Raw genomic sequence first — 23,804 nt, forward strand, 5'->3', positions numbered from 1 at the left:
ACCCCAAGCTCCGCCCCCCGCCCCGCCTCCCCGCGGCCATCAGCGCAGGCGCGCTTCCAGACGGTGGGAGCGCTCTCGGCTCTCCCGGTTGGCTGCCGTGTTGCTGCCTGCCGCCGCATCCTTTGCGACCTCTGGTGCCTTCTTTGCGCTCCAAGACTAATCTCATAGATGCGATATCGCTTCATAAGTTTCCGAAAGTCTTGGTAAGTAGTACACGTTTAGCGTCTCAGCTTCACAAGCTTTTTTTTTTTTTTTTAACAGACCCAACTTCGTATGACTGTTTTGTTGTTTCTGCAACTCTGGAGCCCTCTGCTAGGTTTCCTGCAACTGGCATCAAAATACATATACTATATCACTACACCGAAGCGACTTTTGCACCTGCTTCCCAACTTCCAAACTGATTAGTGCGGCAGCCCATCCAGCAGAAGTAAAATACCAGGATCATTAGTGCAAAGAAAGTTCTGGGCGCAGAGCCTGACACATTGTAGGTTTTAGTAAACGGTTGTCCAGTCCGCTTTCGTTCAATGAATTTGCAATAGGTCTCCCTTCAAGGTCTCAGTTTCCTCATGCAAGGGAAAAAAGTGTGTATATGTGTAAAAAAGAATAGAATAGAATGTGTAGAATAGAAAAGAAATGTATAGAAAGGTCACTGGAAAGGTCAAAATATAATAGTTACCTCTAGAGAGGAGGAATGGAGGGCATGGTGAAAGGGGACTTTGAGGGTCTTTATTAATCCTTTCTTCTTGTTGTTCACTCAGTCATGTCTGACTCTTTTCGACCCTATGGACTGCAGCAGGCCAGACTTCCTTGTCCCTCACCATCTACCCGAGCTTGCTCAAACTCATGTCCATTGAGTCGATGATGCCATCTAACCATCCCATCCTCTGTCCTCCCCTTCTTCTCCTGCCTTCAAACTTGCCCAGCATCAGGGTCTCTTCTAATGAATCCATTCTTTGAATAAGGTGGCCAAAGTATTGGAGCTTCAGATTCAGCATCAGTCCTTCCAATGAATATTCAGGATTAATTTCCTTTAGGATTCACTGGTTTGATCTCTTTGCAGTCCAAGGGACTCTCAAGAGTCTTCTCCAACACCACAGTTCAAAACCATCAATTCTTCGGCGCTCAGCTTTCTTTACACATCCATACAAGACTACTGGAAAAACCACAGCTTTGACTCTACAGACCTTGTCAGCAAAGTAACGTCTCTGCTTTTTTAAATGCTGTCTAGCTTGGTCATAGCTTTTCTTCCAAAGAGCAAGCGTCTTTTAATTTCATGGCTGCAGTCACCATCTGCAGTGATTTGGGAGCTGAAGAAAATAAAGTCACTGTTTCCGTTGTTTCGCCATCTATTTGCCATGAAGTGATGGGACCAGAAGCCATGATCTTCATTTTTTGAATGTTGAGTTTCAAGCCAGCTTTTTCATTCTTCCCTTTCACATTCATCAAGAGGCTCTTCAGTTCCTCTTCACTTTCTGTCTTAATCTGCATATCTGAGATTATTGACATTTCTCTCGACAATCTTGATTCCAGCCTGTGCTTCATCAGCCTGGCATTTCTCATGATGTACTCTGCATCCTTTATTTTTAAGCAAAGGTAACATTATTTTGTTGATTATATGACTTAGAATATGTTTAAAAACAATTATAGAAGTACGCTTAAATCTGATGATCCCTTACCTTGAAAATAAAGTTAAAAAGACTCAATTTAGGCTCTTAGACTACCTCCCAACTACATATTTTGCATCTACACAGAAAAATGGCCCAATAAAAGAGAAGATGAGTCATCTGGAGAATTGACCCATCCTAAAAGTCTGTAAATGTGCTATTGAGATGAATTTTAAAAACAAGTCAAACCAAAGTAACCGTAGGGTTATATGATTGGCCTGTATTCCTAATCAAGAGTATTGTCAGTTAAATGACACACCTCCCAGGTTGCTACAGTTTCTAGGTGGGTTGAGGAAGCCCAGGAACCAGTCGTGGATTTGGGAAACTGGTTCACATTCACACAAAGTTGCAAAAAAAGGAGAGGAAAAACCAGAGCAAGAAACAGTGTGACCTCTTCCTTCCTAAAGGCCTTAATCCTAAAGTCTGTGTCTCTGAAGCCATCATGCAAAATCAGGTTCCAAGTAAGTTAATCTAACACCACTGACTACAAAAACTATGTGCAATTATTTCTGTATCTTCATTAAATGCAGAGGCTAACAATGAGATCTGTAGGTTTATTTCCAAAGTCTTAGGGTTCAGATATCATGATATCATTTTTAAATAAATCTTATGAAAAAGTGGTAAAGATTGTGATATCCACGACTCTAGAAAAGATTTTGTTGAAATTTTAAAAATAAGGTAAAAGAAAGGAGACAGGAAATTAATAGCAAAACCTTGATAGAGTTTTTTTGATTTTTAAAGAATATGAAAGTCCTTTAGAATCACAAGAAAATATATTTAAATATGTCCCCCAAATCATGGAAAAGACATTCTTTAAAAATCATGGATTATGCTCAAGAAATTAAATTGCAAAAATGTTGTACATTGAATAATGGAAAATTAAAGTTTTGGATGACAAAGAGCAACTATCCCAAATTTAAACATCAGTATGAAAAGGCAAAAAGATATGACACTGAAAGATAAACTCCCCAGGTCAGTAGGTGCCCAATATGCTACTGGAGAAGAGTGGAGAAATAACTCCAGAAAAAATGAAGGGATGGAGCCAAGGTGAAAACAACACCCAGGTGTAGATGTGACTGCTGATGAAAGTAAAGTCCAATGCTGTAAATATCCGATGCCAGTATTGCATAGGAACCTGGAATGTTAGGTCCATCAATCAAGGTAAATTGGAAGTAGTCAAACAGGAGATGGCAAGAATGAATATCAACATTCTAGGAATCAGTGAACTAAGTGGACTGGAATGGGTGACTCTAATATCTACTGTTGGGGGCAAGAATCCCTTAGAAGAAATGGAGTAGCCCTCATAGTCAACAAAAGAGTCTGAAATGCAATACTTGGGTGCAATCTCAAAAATGACAGAATGGTCTCTGCTCATTTCCAAGGCAAACCATTCAGTATCACAGTAATGCAAGTCTATGCCCCAACCACTAATGCCGAACAAACTGAAGTTCAGTGGTTCTATGATCTACAAGACTTTGTAGAACACACCAAAAAAAGATGTCCTTTTCATCATAGGGAACTGGAATACAAAAATAGGAAATCAAGAGATACCTGGAGGATCAGGTAAGTTTGGCCTTGGAGAACAAAATGAAGCAGGGCAAAGGCTAACAGAGCTTTGCCAAGAGAACACAATGGTCATAGCAAACACTCCCTTCCAACAACACAAGAGACAACTCTACACATGGACGTCACCAGGTGGTCAATACTGAAATCAGATTGATTATATTCTTTGGAGCTGAAGATGGCAAAGCTCTATACAGTCAGCAAAAACAAGACTGGGAGCTGACTGTGGCTCAGATCATGAACTTTTTATTGCCAAATTCAAGAAAATTGAAGAAAGTAGGGAAAACCACAGACCATTCAGGTATGACCTAAACCAAAGCCTTTACTATTATACAGTGGAAGTGACAAATAGATTCAAGGGATTAGATCTTAAAGACAAAGTGCCTAAAGAACTATGGACAGAGGTTCATGACATTGTACAGGAGGCAGTGATCAAGACCATCTCCAAGAAAAAGAAATGCAAAAAGGCAAACTGGCTGTCTGAGGAGGCCTTCCAAATAGCTGAGAAAAGAAAAGAAGAGAAGTGAAAGGCAAAGGAGAAAAGGAAAGTTATACCTATCTGAATGCAGAGTTCCAAAGAATAACAAGGAGAGATAAGAAAGCCTTCCTCAGTGATCGATGCAAAGAAATAGAGGAAAACAATAGAATGGAAAAGACTAGTGATCTCTTCAAGAAAATTAGAGATACCAAGGGAACATTTTGTGCAAAGATGGGCACAATAAAGGACAGAAACAGTATGGACCTAACAGAAGAAGAAGATACTAAGAAAAGGTGGCAAGAATACATGGAAGAACTATACGAAAAAGATGTTAATGAACAGATAACATGATGGTGTGATCACTCACCTACAGCCAGACATCCTGGAATGCAAAGTCAAGTGGGCCTTAGGGAGCATCACTACAAACAAAGCTAGTGGAGTTGATGGAATTCCAGTTGAGCTATTTCAAGTCCTAAAAGATGATGCTGTGAAAGTGCTGCAGTCAGTATGCCAGCAAATTTGGAAAATTCAGAGTGGCCACAGGACTGGAAAAGGTCAGTTTTCATTCCAGTCCCAAAGAAAGGCAATGCCAAAGAATGTTCAAACTACCACACAACTGCACTCATCTCACATGCTAGCAAAGCAATGCTCAAAATTTTCCAGGTGGGGCTTCAACAGTATGTGAACCAAGAACTTCCAGATGTTCAAGCTGGATTTAGAAAAGGCAGAGGAACCAAAGGTCAAATTGCCAACATCTGCTGGATCATCGAAAAAGCGAGAGAATTCCAGAAAAACATCTACTTCTGCTTTATTGACTACACCAAAGCCTTTGACTCTGTGAATCACAACAAACTGTGGGAAATTCTGAAAGAGATGGGAATACCAGACCACCTGACCTGCCTCCTGAGAAATCTGTATATGCAGGTCAAAAAGCAACAGTTAGAACTGGACGTGGAAGAGCTGACTTGTTCCAAATTGGGAAAGGAGTATGTCAAGGCTGTATGTTGTCACCCTTCTTATTTAACTTATATGTAGAGTACATCATGGGAAATGCCGGGCTGGATGAAGCACAGCTAGAATCAAGATTGCCAGGAGAACTATCAATAGCGTCAGATATGCAGATGACACAACCCTTATGGCAGAAAGAAAAGAAGAACTAAAGAGCCTCTTGATGAAAGTGAAAGAGTGAAAAAGCTGGCTTAAAGCTCAACATTCAAAAAATGAAGATCATGGCATCCTGTCCCATCACTTCATGGCAAATACATGATAAAACAGTGAAAACAGTGACAGACTATTTTCTTGAGCTCCAGAATCACTGCAGATGGTGACTGCAGTCTTGAAATTAAAAGACACTTGCTCCTTGGAAGAAAAGCTATGACCAACCTAGACAGCATTTTAAAAAGCAGAGACATCACTTTGCTGACAAAAGTCCTCAGAGTCAAAGCTATGGTTTTTCCAGTAGTCACGTATGGATGTGAAAATTGGACTATAAAGAAAGCTGAGCACCAAAGAATTGATGATTTTGCACTGTGGTGCTGGAGAAGACTCTTGAGAGTCCCTTGAACTACAAGGAGATCCAACCAGTGAATCTTAGAGGAAATCAGTCCTGAATATCCATTGGAAAGACTGATGCTGAAGCTGAAGCTCTAATAGTTTGGCCACCTGATTAGAAGAACTGACTCACTGGAAAAGACCTTAATGCTGGGCAATATTGAATGCGTGAGGAGAAGGGGATGACAGAAGATGAGATGGTGGGATGGCATCACCGACTCAATGGACATGAGTTTGAACAAGCTCCGGTAGATGGTGAGGGACAGGGAAGCCTGGTGTTCTGCAGTCCATGGGATCGCACGGAATCGAACATGACTGAGCAACTTCATTTTCCCTTTTCACTTTCATGCATTGGAGAAGGAAATGGCAACCCACTCCAGTGTTCTTGCCTGGAGAATCCCAGGGACGGGGGAGCCTGGTGGGCTGCTGTCTGTGGTGTCGCACAGAGTTGGACACGACTGAACCAACTTAGCAGCAGCAGCAGCAGTAAGTATATCACTATAAGACCAGGAAAATAAATACCCTAACCTCACTCTCCTCCTCCTCTACCATATCTTGCCAGGAATCTACTAGCAACCCAACTGGAAGACAGCATGAGTGCTAAGTGGTAAGTTGCTTCAGTTGTGTCTGACTCTTTGCAACTCCATGGACTGTAGCCTGCCAGCCTCCTCTGTCTATGGGATTTCCCAGGCAAGAATACTGGAGTGGGTTGCCATTTCCTTCTGCAGGGGATTTCTTGGACCCAGGGATTGAATCCACATCTCCCGCATTGCAGGCAGATTCTTTACAGTCTGAGCCACCAAGGAAACCCTATTAGTCATTCAGTTCAGTTCAGTCGCTCAAGTCTTGTCCGACTCTTTGCGACCCCATGAACTACAGCATGCCAGGCCTCCCTGTGACAAATACAAATTAAAATTGCAGTCAAATACCATGCCACACTTACCAGAATGATTCAGTGACTTACTATACCAAGTGTTAGAGAGTATGTAAAGCAAATGAAACTCTTAAATCTAGTTGATGAGAGTGTCGACTCAAAAAAGATGTACAACTTGAGAGTTGTGAGTTAAGTTTTATTTGGGACAAAATGAGGACTGCAGCCTGGAGGCAGCATCTCAGATAGCTCCAAGAGACTCAACTGGAAGACAGAGGACACAACAGCCTGTGGGGCAGAGAGTAGAGTGGAGAGAGAAGACAGTGAGTGTGTCTGGAGAGCCAAAGGCAGGTTGTTGGGCACAAGTAGAAAGTGAAAAATATTTAAAACTAATTGTCGAGAAAATACATATCAGAATTTGTGAAATGCAGTTTTAAGAGTACCTAAGGGACAAGTTTGCAACCTTAAATGGTTATATTAGAGAGGGTTAGAAAATGAGGACCTCAATAATCAAGAGGTTAATAAAGGAACAACAGAATCAACCCAGGGAAAGTTAAAGGGGAAAATGCAGAAATCAATAAAATAGAAAACAAAATACAAAAGCTAGTTCTCTGAAATAACAAGTAAAATTGAAATCCTTTTACAAATTAGATTAAGAAAAAAAAGGGATGTAACAGATAGAGCAGTGATTTTTATTTTTATTTTTTTTAGTTTTTATTTTTAAATTTTAAAATCTTTAATTCTTACATGCGTTCCCAAACATGAACCCCCCTCCCACAGAGCAGTGATTTTTAAAATAAGAGAATATTATGAACAACATTATGCCTGTGAATTAGGAAATAGATGGCAGTTTCCTGAAAAATATAATTTACCAAAATTGACTCAACTATCAGTAGACTTACGACAGTTAACAAAATTGACTTAGTTACACAAATAAACAACCAGACCCAGATGGCTTTACAGGTGATTTCTACCAAAAAGAAATAGAAAAAAAAAAGAAGAAAAGAAACAGGTGGTCCTAAACTTATGCAGATTATTCCAGAAAAGGAACAATAGGGACAAATAACTCCTTCTGAAAACAAAGCAGTAAATGGAAACTCAGCCTCACTCATGGTTAATCAAGATAAAAATGCTATACTAAACCAAAATTTAGAAATCCAATAAGACACGCACATATATGCATTACTTTTTAACTAGAATTATTCAGGAATGCAGGTATAATTTTATAACAAAATTTTTTCAATGTAATTTTGATAGTAGAATAAATTAAATATAAGAAACCATTTGATCCATTTGATCAGACACAGAAAAAACATTGATGTAAATCAATATCCTTCCACAAAACAAAACTAAAAACATCCTTAATGCTCTAGGTAGAGGAAAAAGCTTCCTTAACTTAATGAAGTATATTTACTAAAAGCACAGAGTAAACAGTGTTATAACTAATAATAAAACATTTAAAGTAAAAAATAAGTATGCACCCTAACACTATTTCTATTCAGTGATATACGAGTAGTCCTAGCCATAGTAGTAAGACAAGAAAGAATATATTAAAAATTTTTTAAAGAAGAAAAAATTGTTATTGTATACTATATGATTATTTGCACAGAAAATCTAAGCAAACTAACAAATTTTTAAATCAACAGAAAAATTCAAGGATATTTCTGGATATAAAACCAAAATGCATATTTTAAAACTATTCCTAAAGATGAACAGCAAATAGTTTGGAACTGTAACTTTAAAAATATCCCATTCAAGATAGTGTTGGCTTAAAGCTCAACATTCAGAAAACTAAGATCATGGCATCTGATCCCATCACTTCATGGTAGATAGATGGGGAAACAGAACATAAAATATGTTTAAGTATAGATTTAACAAAAATTCAAAAGGCCTTATAAAGAAAATGATAAACTTTACTGATAGGCATTAAATGAAAAAATCTACTATATTCATGTGTAGGAAGACCCAGTGTTATAAAGATGCTAATTTTCTATACAATAATTGATAAATTCAATGTAATTCCAATCAAAATCCCACAGAATTTCTCCAACATTTTACTACAGTGATTTTAAAATTCAAAACCAAGAAATCAATAATAAGACACTTTTTAAGTAGAACAGGTGGAAGTTTTGCCTACAAGGTATCAAAACATAAGGTACAGTAACTAAGACTGTATGGTATAGGTGGGGGATAGACAGAATACAGAACAGAGAGACCATACACAAACACAAAGTTATATGGACACCATGACAGAGGTGAGGTCATGGTGATTAGTGAGGGAAAGGATGGACTAACCAATCAATAACCCTGGGACCTAAATACAACTAGATCCTAACCTTAGAGACAAAAATAGATTATAGATTCATTAAGATTTAAGTAAGAGGAGCAAAACTTTGCAACTTTCATGATAGCATATTTATAGGGGCTTCTCCTAAAGACTTTAAGTCAGACTGCCTTGCAAAACTTAAGAAGGGAGTGCTATGTACCTAGTGCTCCAGGGGGCACCATTCATATAGGCCAGAGGGTGATTCAGTTCAGTCGCTCATTCGTGTCCAACTCTGTGACCCCATGAGTCTCAGCATGCCAGCCAGGCCTCCCTATCCATCACCAACTCCCGGAGTTCACTCAGACTCACATCCATCGAGTCCGTGATGCCATCCAGCCATCTCATCCTCTGTTGTCCCCTTCTCCTCCTGCCCCCAATCCCTCCCAGCGTCAGGGTCTTTTCCAGTGAGTCAACTCTTCGCATGAGGTGGCCAAAGTATTGGAGTTTCAGCTTTAGCATCACTCCTTCCAATGAACACCTAGGACTGATCTCCTTTAGGATGATGGACTGGTTGGATCTCCTTTCAGTCCAAGGGACTCCCAAGAATCTTCTCCAACACCACAGTTCAAAAGCATCGATTCTTCAGCACTCAGCTTTCTTCACAGTTCAACTCTCACATCCATACATGACCACAGGAAAAACCATAGCCTTGACTAGATGGACCTTTGTTGGCAAAGTAATGTCTCTGCTTTTGAATATGCTGTCTAGGTTGATCATAAGTTTCCTTCCAAGGAGTAAGCGTCTTTTAACTTCATGGCTGCAATCACCATCTGCAGTGATCTTGGAGCCCAGAAAAATAAAGTCAGCCACTGTTTCCCCATCTATCTACCATGAAGTGATGGGATCAGATGCCATGGTCTTAGTTTTCTGAATGTTGAGCTTTAAGCCAACTTTTTCACCCTCCTCTTTCACTTTCATCAAGAGGCTTTTTAGTTCCTCTTCACTTTCTGCCATAAGGGTGGCGTCATCTGCATATCTGAGGTTATTGATATTTCTCCTGGCAATCTTGATTCCAGCTTGTGCTTCTTCCAGCCCAGCGTTTCTCATGGTGTACTCTGTATATAAGTGAAATAAGCAGGGTGACAATATACAGCCTTGACATACTCCTTTCCCTATTTGGAATCAGTCTGTTGTTCCATGTCCAGTTCTAACTGTTGCTTCCTGACCTGCATATACAGAAAGCCCTAAACTTGTGGATCAGCAGGTTTTGATCAAGGAAGTGAAAAAATTATTAAAACATAAAATCACAAACTATGAAGGCAAAAAGTAATAAATTTGACTATACTATAACTAGAAATGTCTGGACTTCTCTGGTGGTCCAGTGGTTGAGAATCCACCTGTTTGCAAACATCACATCCAGATACAATAACATCCAGAGGAAAAAGAGCCAGCTCATCTCTTCTGCCTTTTTCTTTTCTTTTTTAATTGAGAAAGGAAACATTCCCTGGAAATCCCTTGAGAGACTTTCCTTCAGATTTCATCGGTTTGAATTGAGTCACAATTCTGTTCCTAAAGCTGTCCCTGCCAAAGAATGTGAGATAAACATAACTGGTTTTTAGTAAAGCATATGGCTTTGTGGAGGAAGGTGGATACCTCCCTGAATTCTGGTCCTTTTAGGAAGAAGGAGGGGAATGGGTGTTAATTAGGCAATTGTCAAAATCTGCTCCATTCATAAAGCTTCACTCTGAGCCTGATGAATTACCCCTGTACTCCTTTGTTCTGATTTTACCTTTACCTAGAATCCTCCCAATGATATTTTACCTTTCTAGGTTCCTTCACACCAGGAAAACAGTGGGTGAGTATGTTGGTCATTGGAAACTTCTGTCTCTCAATATGAGATTTGAAGACTGGTACTTGGTTTAGGGTTAGAGTTTTCTGTTCCCCCTTTTTTTAATATTTCCAGAATGTTACATAAATAGAATATACACAGTGGAGCCTTTTGAGTCTGGCATCTTTCCCTTAGCATAATGCATTTAAGATTCATGCAAAACTTCCCTGGTGGTCCAGTGGTTAAGAATCCACCTGCCGTGAAAAGACAGCCTTCAGAATGGGAGAAAATAATAGCAAATTAAGCAACTGACAAACAACTAATCTCAAAAATATACAAGCAACTCCTGCAGCTCAATTCCAGAAAAATAAACAACCCAATCAAAAAATGGGCCGAAGAACTAAATAGACATTTCTCCAAAGAAGACATACAGATGTCTAACAGACAACTGAAAAGATGCTCAACATCACTTATTATCAGAGAAATGCAAATCAAGACCACAGTGAGATACCATTTCCCACCATTCAGAATGGCTGCGATCCAAAAGTCTACAAGCAATAAATGCTGGAGAGGGTGTGGAGAAAAGGGAACCCTCTTACACTGTTGGTGGGAATGCAAACTAGTACAGCCACTATGGAGAACAGTGTGGAGATTCCTTAGAAAACTGGAAATAGAACCGCCTTATGACCAAGCAGTCCCACTGCTGGGCATACACACTGAGGAAACTGGAATTGAAAGAGACACATGTACCCCAGTGTTCATCGCAGCACTGTTTATAATAGCCAGGACATGGAAGCAGCCTAGATGTCCATCAGCAGATGAATGGATAAGAAAGCTGTAGTACATATACACAATGCAGTATTACTCAGCCATTAAAAGGAATACATTTGAATCCATTCTAATGAGGTGGATGAAACTGGAGCCGATTATACAGAGTGAAGTAAGCCAGAAAGAAAAACACCAATACAGTATACTAACACATATATATGGAATTTAGAAAGATGGTAATGATAACCCTGTATGCGAGACAGTAAAAGAGACACAGATGTATAAAACAGACTTTTGGAGTCTGTGGGAGAGGGCGAGGGTGGGATGATTTGGGAGAATGGCATTGAAACATGTATACTATCATGTAAGAAACAAATCGACAGTCTAGGTTCAATACAGGATACAGGATGCTTGGGGCTGGTGCACTGCGATGACCCAGAGAGATGATATGGGGAGAGAGGTGGGAGGGGGGTTCAGGATTGGGAACTCATGTACACCCGTGGTGGATTCATGTCAATGTATGGCAAAACCAATACAGTATTGTAAAGTAAAATTAAAAAAAAAAAAAAAGAATCCACCTGCCAATGCAGAGAACATGGATTTGATCCTTCAATCCCTGATCCAGGAAGATCTCACATGCCACAGAAGAACTAACCCCATGCGCCGCAACTACTAAGCACTCTAGAGCCCACGCTTCACGACAAGAGAAGCCACTGCAATGAGAAGCCGGCACGTCAAAATGGAGAGTTGCCCCCACTAGCTGCAGCTAGAGAAAGCTCGTGTGCAGCAATAAGGACCCAATGCAGCCAAAAATAAATAAATAAATTTTAAAAAGAGTCACCCATATGTTGTCTATATCAGTATTTCATCCCTTTTTACTGCTAAATAGGATTCAGTTGTAAGCATGTACTACAGTCGTTCACTCATCAGTTGAAGGGTATTTGGGTTGTTTCCAGTTGCTATTATGAATAAAGCTACTACCAACTCATGTAGAATTTTTTTGTGAACATAAGTTTTCACTTCTTTTGGGAAATACTTGGGAGTAGAATTGCTGGGTCATATAGTGAATGTATGTTTAACTTTATAAGAAATTGATAAACTGTCCAGATATTTTTAAAATTTCATTTTGGGGAAGATGTCTGGCAATCATCCCCTCAACCAAATCATTAAAGTTAATATTACTAAGAATGAGACAGAATAATATATTGTATTCGTTTTTCTTTTGACTGCACAGCATGTGAGACCTTAGTTCCCCGACTAGGGATAGAACCCATGCCCCTGGCAGTGGAAGTACAGAGTCTTAACCACTGGACTGCTAGGGAAGTTCCTAATGTGATATGTTAAGAAATAAGCATCACCTGTGACATATTCTTGGCAAAACTTAAACTTCCAGGCTTAATTTCCAGAATATAAGACAAATCAAAAAATAAGTTAAAGAATTCTATAAGGAAGCAATCAGGTAGATCCAGAATGTAAGCCTTCACCATGCTAGTCTCTTCAAAAGAATCAGTGTCATAGGTGGGGGCAGGCAGGTAGTTGGGGAGGGAGAAGGCAACAGGATTCTTCTAGATGAAAAGGGAATGAAAAGGAAACCACCAAAATCAAGGCCTTAATTGGATGCTAGTTATAAAATAACAAAAAAGAAAGCAGCTATAAAAAACATTTTTTGCAGACAGAATTTTAATATGGACTCAATATGAGATGACATTAGGCAATTATTAATTTTCTTAAGATAATGACATTGTAGTTATAAAAAAGTTTTTTTATTTCACAGAAGTACATTCTAACATATTTAGGGGTAAACTATTAATGATGTCTGCAATTTATTTTTAAATGGTTCAGCAAATTCAAAAATATGTAACATAGCTATAATGAAATGTTAACAATTACTGAATCTAGGTAGTAGTGTACAGGTTTCTTTCAGATTTTCTGTTTGTTTAAAACTTGTATGAAATAGCTGGAAAAATCAAATTATTGTGTTTTTTATTTCTATAAGTTCTATTTGTATTTCAAATCTGATTAAGTATTTAAAAATTTTCTTGTTACTTGCAGGTGCTTTCAAACTTTCATTTATTTCTTTTTTTTTCAATAATCATTAGTAAATTATATTATATATATTATAAATGTATAAGTAGCTTCTCTTTTTTATTTTATTTTATTATTTTTTTAAATCTTTAATTCTTACATGTGTTCCCAAACATGAACCCCTCCTCCCACCTCCCTCCCCATAACATCTCTGTGGGTCATCCCCATGCACCAGCCCCAAGCATGCTGTATCCTGAGTCAGACATAGACTGGCGATTCGATTCTTACATGATAGTATACATGATAGAATGCCATTAAACATGATAGTTGCAGTTATTTTTAATCCTTGTTTGGTAAATTCAGTATCTGAAGACTTTGCATGTTCGTTCATTGTGATTTATCCTGCTTCTCATACATGATGCCTGGATCTCTCTATGTGTGCTTCAGTTCAGTTCAGTCGCTCAGTCATATCTGACTCTTTGCAACCCCATGGACCGCAGCACTCCAGGCCTCCCTGTCCATCACCAACTGCTAGAGTTTACCCATACTCCTGTCCACTGAGTCGGTGATGCCATCCAACCATCTCATCCTCTGTTGTCCCCTTCTCCTCCTGCCTTCAATCTTTCCCAGCATCAGGGACTTTTCCAATGAGTCAGCTCTTCGCATAAGGTGGCCAAAGTATTGGAGTTTCAGCTTCAACATCAGTCCTTCCAATGTACACCCAGGACTGATCTCCTTTAGAAGGGACTGGTTGGATTTCCTTGCAGTTCAAGAGACTCTCAAGAGTCTTCTCCAACACCACAGTTCAAAACCATCAATTCTTTGGCACTCAGCTTTCTTTATAGTCCAACTCTAACATCCATACATGACCACTGGAAAAACCATAGCTTTAACTAGAAGGACCTTTGTTGGCAAAGTAATGTCTCTGCTTTTGAATATGCTATCTAGGTTGGTCATAACTTTTCTTCCAATGATAAGCATCTTTTAATTTCATGGCTGCAGTTACCATCTGCAGTGATTTTGGAGCCCAGAAAAATAAAGTCAGCCACTGTTTCCTCTGTCTCCCCATCTATTTACCATGAAGTGATGGGACAGGATGCCATGATCTTCATTTTTTGAATATTGAGCTTTAAGCCAACTTTTTCACTCTCCTCTTTCACTTTCATCAAGAGGCTCTTTAGTTCTTCTTCACTTTCTGCCATAAGGGTGGTGTCATCTGCATATCTGAGGTTATTGATAGTTCTCCTGGCAGTCTTGATTCCAGCCTGTGCTTCCTCCAGCCCAGCATTTCTCTTGATGTACTCTGCACATAAGTTAAATAAGCTGAGTGACAATATACAGCCTTGACATACTCCTTTTCCTATTTGGAACCAGTCTGTTGTTCCATGTCCATTTCTAACTGTTGCTTCCTGGCCTGCATACAGATTTCTCAAGAGGCAGGTCAGGTGGTCTGGTATTCCCATGTCTTTCAGAATTTCCCACAGTTTATTGTGATCCACACAGTCAAAGGCTTTGGCATAGTCAATAAAGCAGAAGTAGATGTTTTTCTGGAACTCTCTTCCTTTTTCGATGGTCCAGTGGATTTTGACAATTTGATCTCTGGTTCCTTTGTCTTTTCTAAAACCAGCTTGAACATCTGGAAGTTCATGGTTCACGTGTTGCTGAAGCTTGGCTTGGAGAATTTTGAGTGTTACTTGACTAGTGTGTGAGATGAGTGCAGTTGTGCGGTAGTTTGAGCATCCTTTGACATTCCCTTTCTTTGGGATTGGAGTGAAAACTGACCATTTCCAGTCCTGTGGCCACTGCTGAGTTTTCTAAATTTGCTGGCATATTGAGTGCAGCCCTTTGTTTAGTTTATTTATTTATTTTAACCCTGAGGTGGTTATTTTTTGCAAAATGACTTAAGAATTCTTCAAAATTTAAGATTGAAGTTATATTTCTCTAGAGATTTATTTTGATCCCGTCAACCATTTAGAGGCACTACTATTTAAAAGTTAATAAATAGAATTCTCAGTTAAGTAAGAGTCTGGAAACCAAAAAGGGGACCGCTCATGCCCCATGCCCTAGCAGATCCCAACATGAAGAAGAACTTCTTTCCTGGTGAGGGCTCAACCAATGAGAAGCCATGGGCTCTTCAAATACTCTAGCCCCCCCCAACTTCCTTTTCCTCTCTGTAAAAGCTTTTCCTTCCCTTGCTCTGTGGGAACTTGCACATGGCTCATCACATTTGTAGGCCCCCAATTGCAGTTCTTTGCTGATCCTGAATAAACCCATCTTTGCTGGAGAAATACCTGGCAGTTTGTTTGCTTTAGGTCAGCGCTACCACAGCAGGACCAATTTGAATTAAGCTCATGAGACTTTCTGAACCAATGAATTGGGGTTGCTAATCAACAGTGAGAGCAGGCCTGGGGCTACAGCTTCTCAGAGAGAGCCCTCATCCCCATTACACATCATTGAGGCAACCGTCCATGCATCTCCATGGTGACAGAGGGTGGAAAGGTTGTTTACTTCTGGTTCTGTGTCATCAGAGGGGTCAAATGCATGGGGTGTGTTTTATACTGTACTCTTTTTTTATGAGCTAAATTGTGTCACTCTCAGATTTGCATGTGAAGGTCTAGTATCTAGCACCTTAGAATGTGACTGTATTTGGAGACAGGGACTTGAAAGAGATGGTTTGTTAAAACTAGGTCCTTAGGGCGATTGTAATACATTCTGACTGGTGTTTTTCTTTTTTCTTTTTTAATACTAAAACAATTTACTATCTTACCCTTGCCCGTGCTGCATGACATGCAGGATCCCATTTTCCTGAACCCAGGCCCTGTCAGTGAAAGCACCGAGCCCTAACCAGTGGACTTCCAGGGAATTCCCTGACTGGTGTCTTCATTAAGAGGAAATGTGGATACAAAAGAAGACACCAGGGGCTGCATGCACAGATGAAAGACCAAGTGAAGACACAGAGAAAATGTAGCCATCTGTAAGCCAAGGAGAGAGGCCTCAGAGTTAAACTAAACCTGCGGACGTTGATCTTGGACTTCTAGCCTCCAAAACTGTGAAGAAAATGCATTTCTGCTGTTCAAGCCGCCCAATTTGTGGTACTTGGTAATGGCAGCCCTACTAACACCACCACCCACTTTGCATGACCCTGGCTTTTTTCTTTACTCCAGGCCCCAAGGGGCTGTGAAAATTGCAGCTCATGTTCGCTGGATCTGTCATACACACTCAAAGAGAAGAGATTTCTGTGTTCCCTGTCTGTTTCTGAGATTCCACATTGACTTTGGCCCAATGATTCCTTATTACCTTGTCATCTCTTTAATGGTTTTAAGAAGTTTTGTTTGTTTTAAAATAGTATCCAGCATTTTTAGTTGTTTTGTGTGAGACAGTCTATCTGAACACCTCCCTCCACAGATCAGCTTTGCTGGAGCTGAAGTTCCATTTAGGGGGGAGAATTAATGTACTAAAAATGTCAACAGTCCCAATAATGGAAGTCCTCAAGAAGGAAATGGGGAGAGAGAGGGAGGCAAGTGGACTAAAAGGGAGGGGAGAGAGTGGGAGAGGGAGAAGGAAAGAGAAATAGAAGAAAAGGCAAGAAATAATGGATGTATCCTGAGACAAAAAAGATGGAAAAGTGAAGGACAACCTCAAGTCTTCAAGTCTGGGAAGAGAGAGAATGGTGATTTCTATTAAGAAGTATAGAATAGAAGTGAATTTTCAGATAACGAGCATGGGTACTGTTCTGAGTGGTAGTAAGTCTTCATACAGAGAAGGTGATGGCACCCTACTCCAGTACTCTTGCCTGGAAAATCCATGGACGGAGGAGCCTGGTAGGCTACAGTCCATGGGGTCGCTAAGAGTCAGACACGACTGAGTGACTTCACTTTCACTTTTCATTTTCATGTATAGGAGAAGGAAATGGCAACCCACTCCAGTGTTCTTGTTTGGAGGATCCCAGGGACGGGGGAGCCTCGTGGGCTGCTGTCTATGGGGTCGCAGAGTCAGACATGACTGAAGCGACTTAGCAGCAGCAGCAGCAAGACTTCATAGGGTAAGACAGGAATAACATTTTCAGTCAAGTGAGAGTTATCATATGGTAAATATAAATCTTAGTGTAGAAACTCATGTAACAAGAAATGTAATTTTATTTTTTTCCATAACTCAATTTATTTTTTATTATTTCCAGACCAAGGAATATTTATGTGGCCTAAGGGTTGAGTAGCCATCATTTAATCTTCCAAACCTATTGTCCATACCCTGAGGCTAGAAGTGGTTTTTTTACCACCCTGACATCTAGGTTTTAAAATTCAAAAGACAAGAATTGACTCCTTTCTTTTTCCTGTTTTCTACTTTGTTATTGGCATTATAGTTAGCAATGGCTATCAACAGCAGAAAGCTTGAATATCACTGGCTTAATAAAGAGTTGTTTCTCTTACGTACCAAGATGTCCAGGGGTAAGCAGACTGGTACTGGTTGAGTGAAGTCAGGGCTGATGACTCTTAGCTTCTGCTTAAATAGATTCTTTTTGTGAATTTAGGAATTGTCTATTTTTACCACAAAGTAGCAGTAGCAGGGGATGGGGAGAGAAATGTTTGCACTTTCCTAAACTCTTAGCAGAAATATTAAGGTCCTAAATAAGTCCAGCCAGGGGCTGGACAGTGCTATAGAGACTAGCTTCATCCTCCAAAACTCGGTTTTTGACACATATCCAAGCCACCAGTTTTACAGCAGATTAAGAGATACACCAGTTTTGGAAGTGTTTTGAGTGCCTCTCTGCTCTGGCAACTGGGGTTAGTGCCATTGAAATTGCTATTCCTTACCTAAAAAGAGGTTCAGGACATCCTGGGAGAAGAGAACTATAATAACTCTAATAGTTTCCTAGGGCTGCTGCAGCAAATAACCATAAACTGGGTGGCTTAAAACAACAGAAATTTATTCTCTCACAGTTTTCGAGACTGGAAGTTCAAGATGTCATCAGGACCATGCTCTCATGAAGGTTCTAGGGCAGAATTTACTCCTTGCCTATCTCTTAGCTTCTGGTTTCCCCAGCAATCCTTGGCATTCCATGATATAGAGCTATATAACACTAATGTCTGCCTCTGCCAGAAAATGACATTCTTCCTATGTGTCTCTTTGTTTTCTTATGGCTATCTTCTTGCAAAGAAACCAGTATGACCTCATCTTAACTAATTATGTCTGCAATGACCCTATTCCCAAGTAAGGTCACATTTTGAGGTACTGGGGTTTAGGACTTCAGCATATATATTTTGGGGGGCCACATAATTCAATCCATAACAAGGACCTCACTCATCGCTGATTTAGGAAATTTAATCATAAACACGAACTCCAATGCCCTCTTTTATTAATCACCCTATGTCTGTCTAGGGCATTTAATCATTCTGTAGGATTCTTTCGCTTGGTCTCATCACTGTCCAGTGGTACTTCTGAAATCAACAGACACTTCTGAGAGGTCACACCACCTCTACATCAAATTTCCAACCAGATCATGGTTTTTGTCTCAGGATGGCTCAGTTCTAATCCTACTCTAGGGTTAATACTCAGTCTTCAAGCAGATATGGTTTACCCCAGAATTGTAAGACATCCTGGATGAGCCCCACAAATAGCTGATACTAATCTTGAACAAGAAGTAGTTGTAGAATAGCCTTGTGTGTGTACTGCATGCGTGTTCAGTCACTCAGTTGTGTCCGACTCTTTGCAACCCTGTGGACTGTAGCCCTCCAGGCTCCTCTGTCCATGGGATTCTCCAGGCAAGAATACTGGAGTAGATTACCATTTCCTACTCTAAGAGATCTTCCTGACGCAGGGACTGAACATGCATCTCCTGTGTTTTCTGTATTGGCAGACAGATTCTTTATCACTGTGCCACCTGGGAAACTCATGAATTGCCTTAGTTTTCTATAATTCAATTTAATTTCTACTGAGCCCTTGTCATCTGGGATGGCAAGTTTCAGTTAAGTTGATTTCCTCATGCTTTACCCAAATTGTTCCTAAGTTCTAGGGTGTCTTGATTGGTTCCCTTGGGGGATATACGTGGTCCTTGGTTATCATCCATTCATACCAGCATCTTAGAGATATTGGCACAGTCCATGTGGTCTTCAGTGGCCCCCAAGCACCATGGTGTTCTCTTATCTGCAGGATTTCTTTGAGTCTGAAAGCCCTTAGGGCCACATGTCTGTGTCACTCTTGAGCAAACAAGAAATGCCCTACTGCTCCTATTCCACAATGGGCCAAAGCAACATGTTTCTGAGACAAGCATGTACATGGACAAAGTTTCCCTCTCTAGAGGCATACTGTGCCTGAACATGTCATGCTTCTCCTCCCTTTTGCCAGCCCAGACAGTCTTTATTTGGGCTGAGGTCATGGAATCTTAGCTTACTCATGTAGGGGAAGAAAAAACCTTTTCCCCTATCCTTAAGTTCAGTTGGAGAAGGCAGTGGCACCCCACTCCAGTACTCTTGCCTGGAAAATTCCATGGATGGAGGAGCCTGGTAGGCTGCAGTCCATGGGGTCGCTAAGAGTCGGACATGACTGAGCGACTCACTTTCACTTTTCACTTCATGCATTGGAGAAGGAAATGGCAACCCACTCCAGTATTCTTGCCTGGAGAATCCCATGGATGGGGGAGCCTGGTGGGCTGCCGTCTATGAGGTCGCAGAGAGTCAGACACGACTGAAGCGACTTAGCAGCAGCAGCAGCAGTAAGTTCAGTTATTGGGGTCATGCAAATTAAACTCATGAAGACAGATTAACAGAAGAGAAAGAGTTGTTTTTCTTTCGCATGCAGTGCGCATACATGCAGGAAAATTCAGTGATGAGTAACTCAGAGGAGTAGTTAGAATCGGGAGCTTAGATACCATCCAGGCAAGTAAACGTGGGGGTGGGGAAGGGGACTTATAACAAGATAAATGACTTTTTGGAAAAATTTTTTAAGTTGGGGATTTTAGGAGGATAAACAGGATAAAAGAAAGTCACAATAATGTTTATTACATTTATATAGGTATGAGTGGTCTTCCTGTCTCCTTCAGGGCCATAAAATTGCCCTGGAGAAGGAATTTGGGGTAGATTTTATTCTCGTTTTCCCTTCCAGGAATAGATCTGCCCTGAAGAGTAATATATGGCAGCCTTATTTCCAAAATATTGTTGCCTCGAGTCACATAAGGAGGCTTTGAGAAATCTATTTTTCTGCATCTGTTAAATCTCAAATGTTTTCAGCTTAAAATAATCTTTATACCAAATAGCATATTTTGGGGTGGCAAATTCTGATTCCCTTCACTCAACATCAGGTATTTTAAAAAATATATTCTTTTTGTGTTGAGTTCTTTCTGGGGAGTAGATTTTGAGACTCTATAGCACTTCTTTTTCCTCTGCTTTTTCCTAGGTGAATCATTCCCAAAAGAATGAATGTCCAATAGCCCATCTGACTATGGGCTTATTTTCATTATTTGGAAAAGACCAAATAATGCAAGGACTGGGTAAAACATTGGTTAATATTCCAAAAACCTATCCTGACACACATTTGCCATGTCATTTCATCTCAACAACTCTGTTAAGAAGGTCTTTTTGTTTCTTTTTTGCAGTTGAGGAAACAGAGGTTAAGAAGACTGCACAGATTGAAGCAAAATTCAAATCCACATCTATCTGATTCTAGAATATTCTCCATTTTTTCCCCTCCTGCTCACTTCAGAACAGACTCTAATATGATTTCTGCTCACAATGCACGAGTCCACTTTTACTGAGGTCCCCAATACCTCAAAGCTAATTCCTATAGACATTTATCAGTCTTTATCTAAACTAACTTTTCAATAGATTTTGGCATTTCCTTATTAAACCTTCTTACAACAGTCTCACTCTTGATTTCCTGGGACCACAACTGCTGATTTTTGTCCTGTCTTCCTGATCCTCCCCTCTTTTGCAGCTTATTCCTCCTATCAGCCTTTCACTGTGTCCTAAGACTTGCCCAGGGCCACCTCTCTTACCATACCCTCAGTTCTAATAATCAGGAATAGATAAGATTTACAAATTTCAGCTGTTAAATAAGTATATTTAATCCTTATATTTATTTTATATAATTTATATTTGACAAGATAGCATATTTTGTTTGAAAGAACATGGCCTTTAGACTCTAATCTGGATACAGATCCTGGCCTTTTCCACTTACTGTCAAAATGCCCTTGGGCAGTGACACCTGCCCTGATCTCTTCTATAAAATGGGAAGTTTCTAAATCTGTTTGGAATGTGAAATGGGAGACTAAAATGCAAACTGTCTAAAAATGTGTCTAAAACTGCATAGAAGTCCTTTCTTTTTTCTTATAAATCAGATCGTAGCTTACTTCTGTCACGTGAGTGTATGTTCCTCAGTTCTTTGTCTCGTCACAGCAAAGATTTGGAGCGACGGACATTAAAGCCTTCAGCACGTCACAGCTCTCAGGTCTTGGGCAAACCGTGTTATAGCTCTTAGGCAAATCAGTTTAACAGCTCTATTTTATTTAGAAGATAGCAGGAGAATCCATTCTCGAAGTGTGAGGGCATGCCAACCCAGAGACTCGAAGAGAAGAGAGTGTTGGAGCACGTGGGGGAGGGAGAGAGAGAGAGAGAGAAAGAGCGCACACATGCCAGAGAGAAAGAGAGAGCGCGCTTTGGCTCCTCCTTTTATATGTTTTTTTCCTCCACCTGGGCCTGCCCTATACAAATTGGGCTTAGCCAGGAGTGCTTTTTGTTCTAACTGAAGTCTTCACTCTGGTCCTCGGACCTTCCTTTGACCTTCCTTGTCTTTTACCTACTGCCATTTTGGACTCCTTTTCCCTATTCTACTTACCTAATAACACTTCCTTTCTGAACAGAACAGTGAGTAGTCCAAGTTCAGTCTCTAGAGTCAAATAGTCCTGTGTTTAAATCCTGACTTGGCCTTATTCTTGCGATTTGACCTTGGGCAAATACTGTGAGTTTCGGTTTCCTTCATCTGTAAAATAGGCACAATAATAGTGTCTCCTTAGCAGAACTGGTGAAAGGATTAAATGAGATATTCAGCACCCAGTGCACTTGCCTAGTCCATAATTAGTTTTCAGTAAATGTTAACTCTTGGGAACATGATCATCTCACACCTTTATGCAGTTGTATTTTAATTTTAATTAGTTGGAGCTCCTACAGTTTTCCCCAAGCAAGGCATAATTTAGAATGAAATTGAATAGCTTGAGGTTCTTGGCACATATTTTACCAAGGCTAGTATCAGAGTGGGCATCACTGGTGACTCAGTGGTAAAGAACCTGCCTGCCAATGCAGTAGGTGTGGGTTCGATCCCTGGGTCACAGAATCTCCTGGAGAAGGAAATGGCAACCCACTGCATAATCTTGCCTGGAAAACCCCATGGACAGAGGAGCCTGTTGGGCTATAGAGCATGAGGTTGCATAAGAGTCAGACAAGACCTAGTAACTAAACAACAACAATAATATCAGAATAAATTAGAATCCTGAGTGTGATTCATAATAGTATCTTAATCCCAAACCCAGACATTTGATGCCTGCAATTGGGATTTTAACAATATGTGATAAGGGACTTCCCTGGTGGTCCAGGGGCTAAGACTGCATACTCCCAATGCAGGGACCTGGGTTCAATCCCTAGCCAGGGAGCTAGATCCCACATGCTGCAGCGAAGAGCTCACACTCCATAACTAAAGAACTCATATGCCACAATAAAGTCTGTAATTCCTGTATGCTGCAACTAAGACCAGGTGCAGCCAAACAAATACTTTAAAAAATATACATAATGATAAGTTGATTTCTTTTCTTTAGAATGGAGGTGGATAAATTTAGTAATTTCTAAATTTAATTAACATCCTTATATTTATATCAAAATGTATGTGATATTAATAGTCCAGTCTTTGTCTAATGTCCAAGTTATAAAACACAAAAGACCACGCAGTTTCTTTCTTCCCTGATACTGCTCCTGCAGGCTTCTCAGCTATAGCCCTATTACCATAGTAAGCACTGCTGGACATTTATGAGAGCCCAAATGCAAGAGGTGTTTAGAAAAGCCGAAATTCTGAAGAAGTGGCTTGAGAGGGAAAGCAGGTTGGTAGCATCCTGGACAAAGTCATTTTTCAACACATTTCCAGAAATGGTCTGAATTTGAACTTTTCTTCAAATGCCTGGATATCTGTCACTGAAATTATTAAATAATATTTTGAATACAGTAGGTAGTTACATAACAGTGCATAGGAATAAGTGTCTTTTTCTCCTAACTACTGATTGAAAATAGCTAAAGTGAGAGTTAATAGAGAGTAGAAGAAATAGGTGGTGCTACTGGTAAAGGACCTGCCTGCCAATGCAAGAGATGTAAGAGATGCAGGTTCGATCCCTGGGTCGGGAAGACCCCCTGGAGAAGGCAATGGCAACCCACTCCAGTCTTCTTACCTGGAGAATCCCATGGACAGAGGAGCCTGGCAGGCTACGGTCCATAGGGTTGCAAAGAGTCAGACATGACTGAAGCGACTTAGCAGGCAAAAGAAACAGATGACAGTCTCCAAACTTAAAGTAAGACTGTCACTTCCTAAGATCTGCAGTCAGGAAGAAGAAATAGAGAAGCACACGTACAGCTGAGGTTCAGTTCTCTTAGTACTTTCAGATTACAAACTTTAAAAAATTTACCTTTTCCTAAGGTCTGTTTAAAAAAGAATATATATATATATATATATATATATATATATATGTATAACTAAATCACTTTGCTATATACCTGAAACTAACACAACATTGTAAATCAACTATACTCCAACTAAAAATT

At 40.0% G+C, this 23,804-nt stretch overlaps 1 long non-coding RNA gene across 1 annotated transcript; it reads left to right on the forward strand.

Moving 5' to 3' along the window:
• The first annotated feature begins 58 nt into the window (after positions 1–58).
• LOC121816643 (uncharacterized) lies at positions 59–22,052 on the forward strand. Its single transcript, XR_006056295.2, has 2 exons — positions 59–203; positions 15,808–22,052. It is a non-coding gene; the product is annotated as an uncharacterized LOC121816643 (long non-coding RNA).
• The last annotated feature ends 1,752 nt before the right edge of the window (positions 22,053–23,804 follow it).

This window comes from Ovis aries, chromosome 1 (assembly GCF_016772045.2).
Source record: "Ovis aries strain OAR_USU_Benz2616 breed Rambouillet chromosome 1, ARS-UI_Ramb_v3.0, whole genome shotgun sequence".
NCBI classification, from domain to species: Eukaryota; Metazoa; Chordata; class Mammalia; order Artiodactyla; family Bovidae; genus Ovis; species Ovis aries.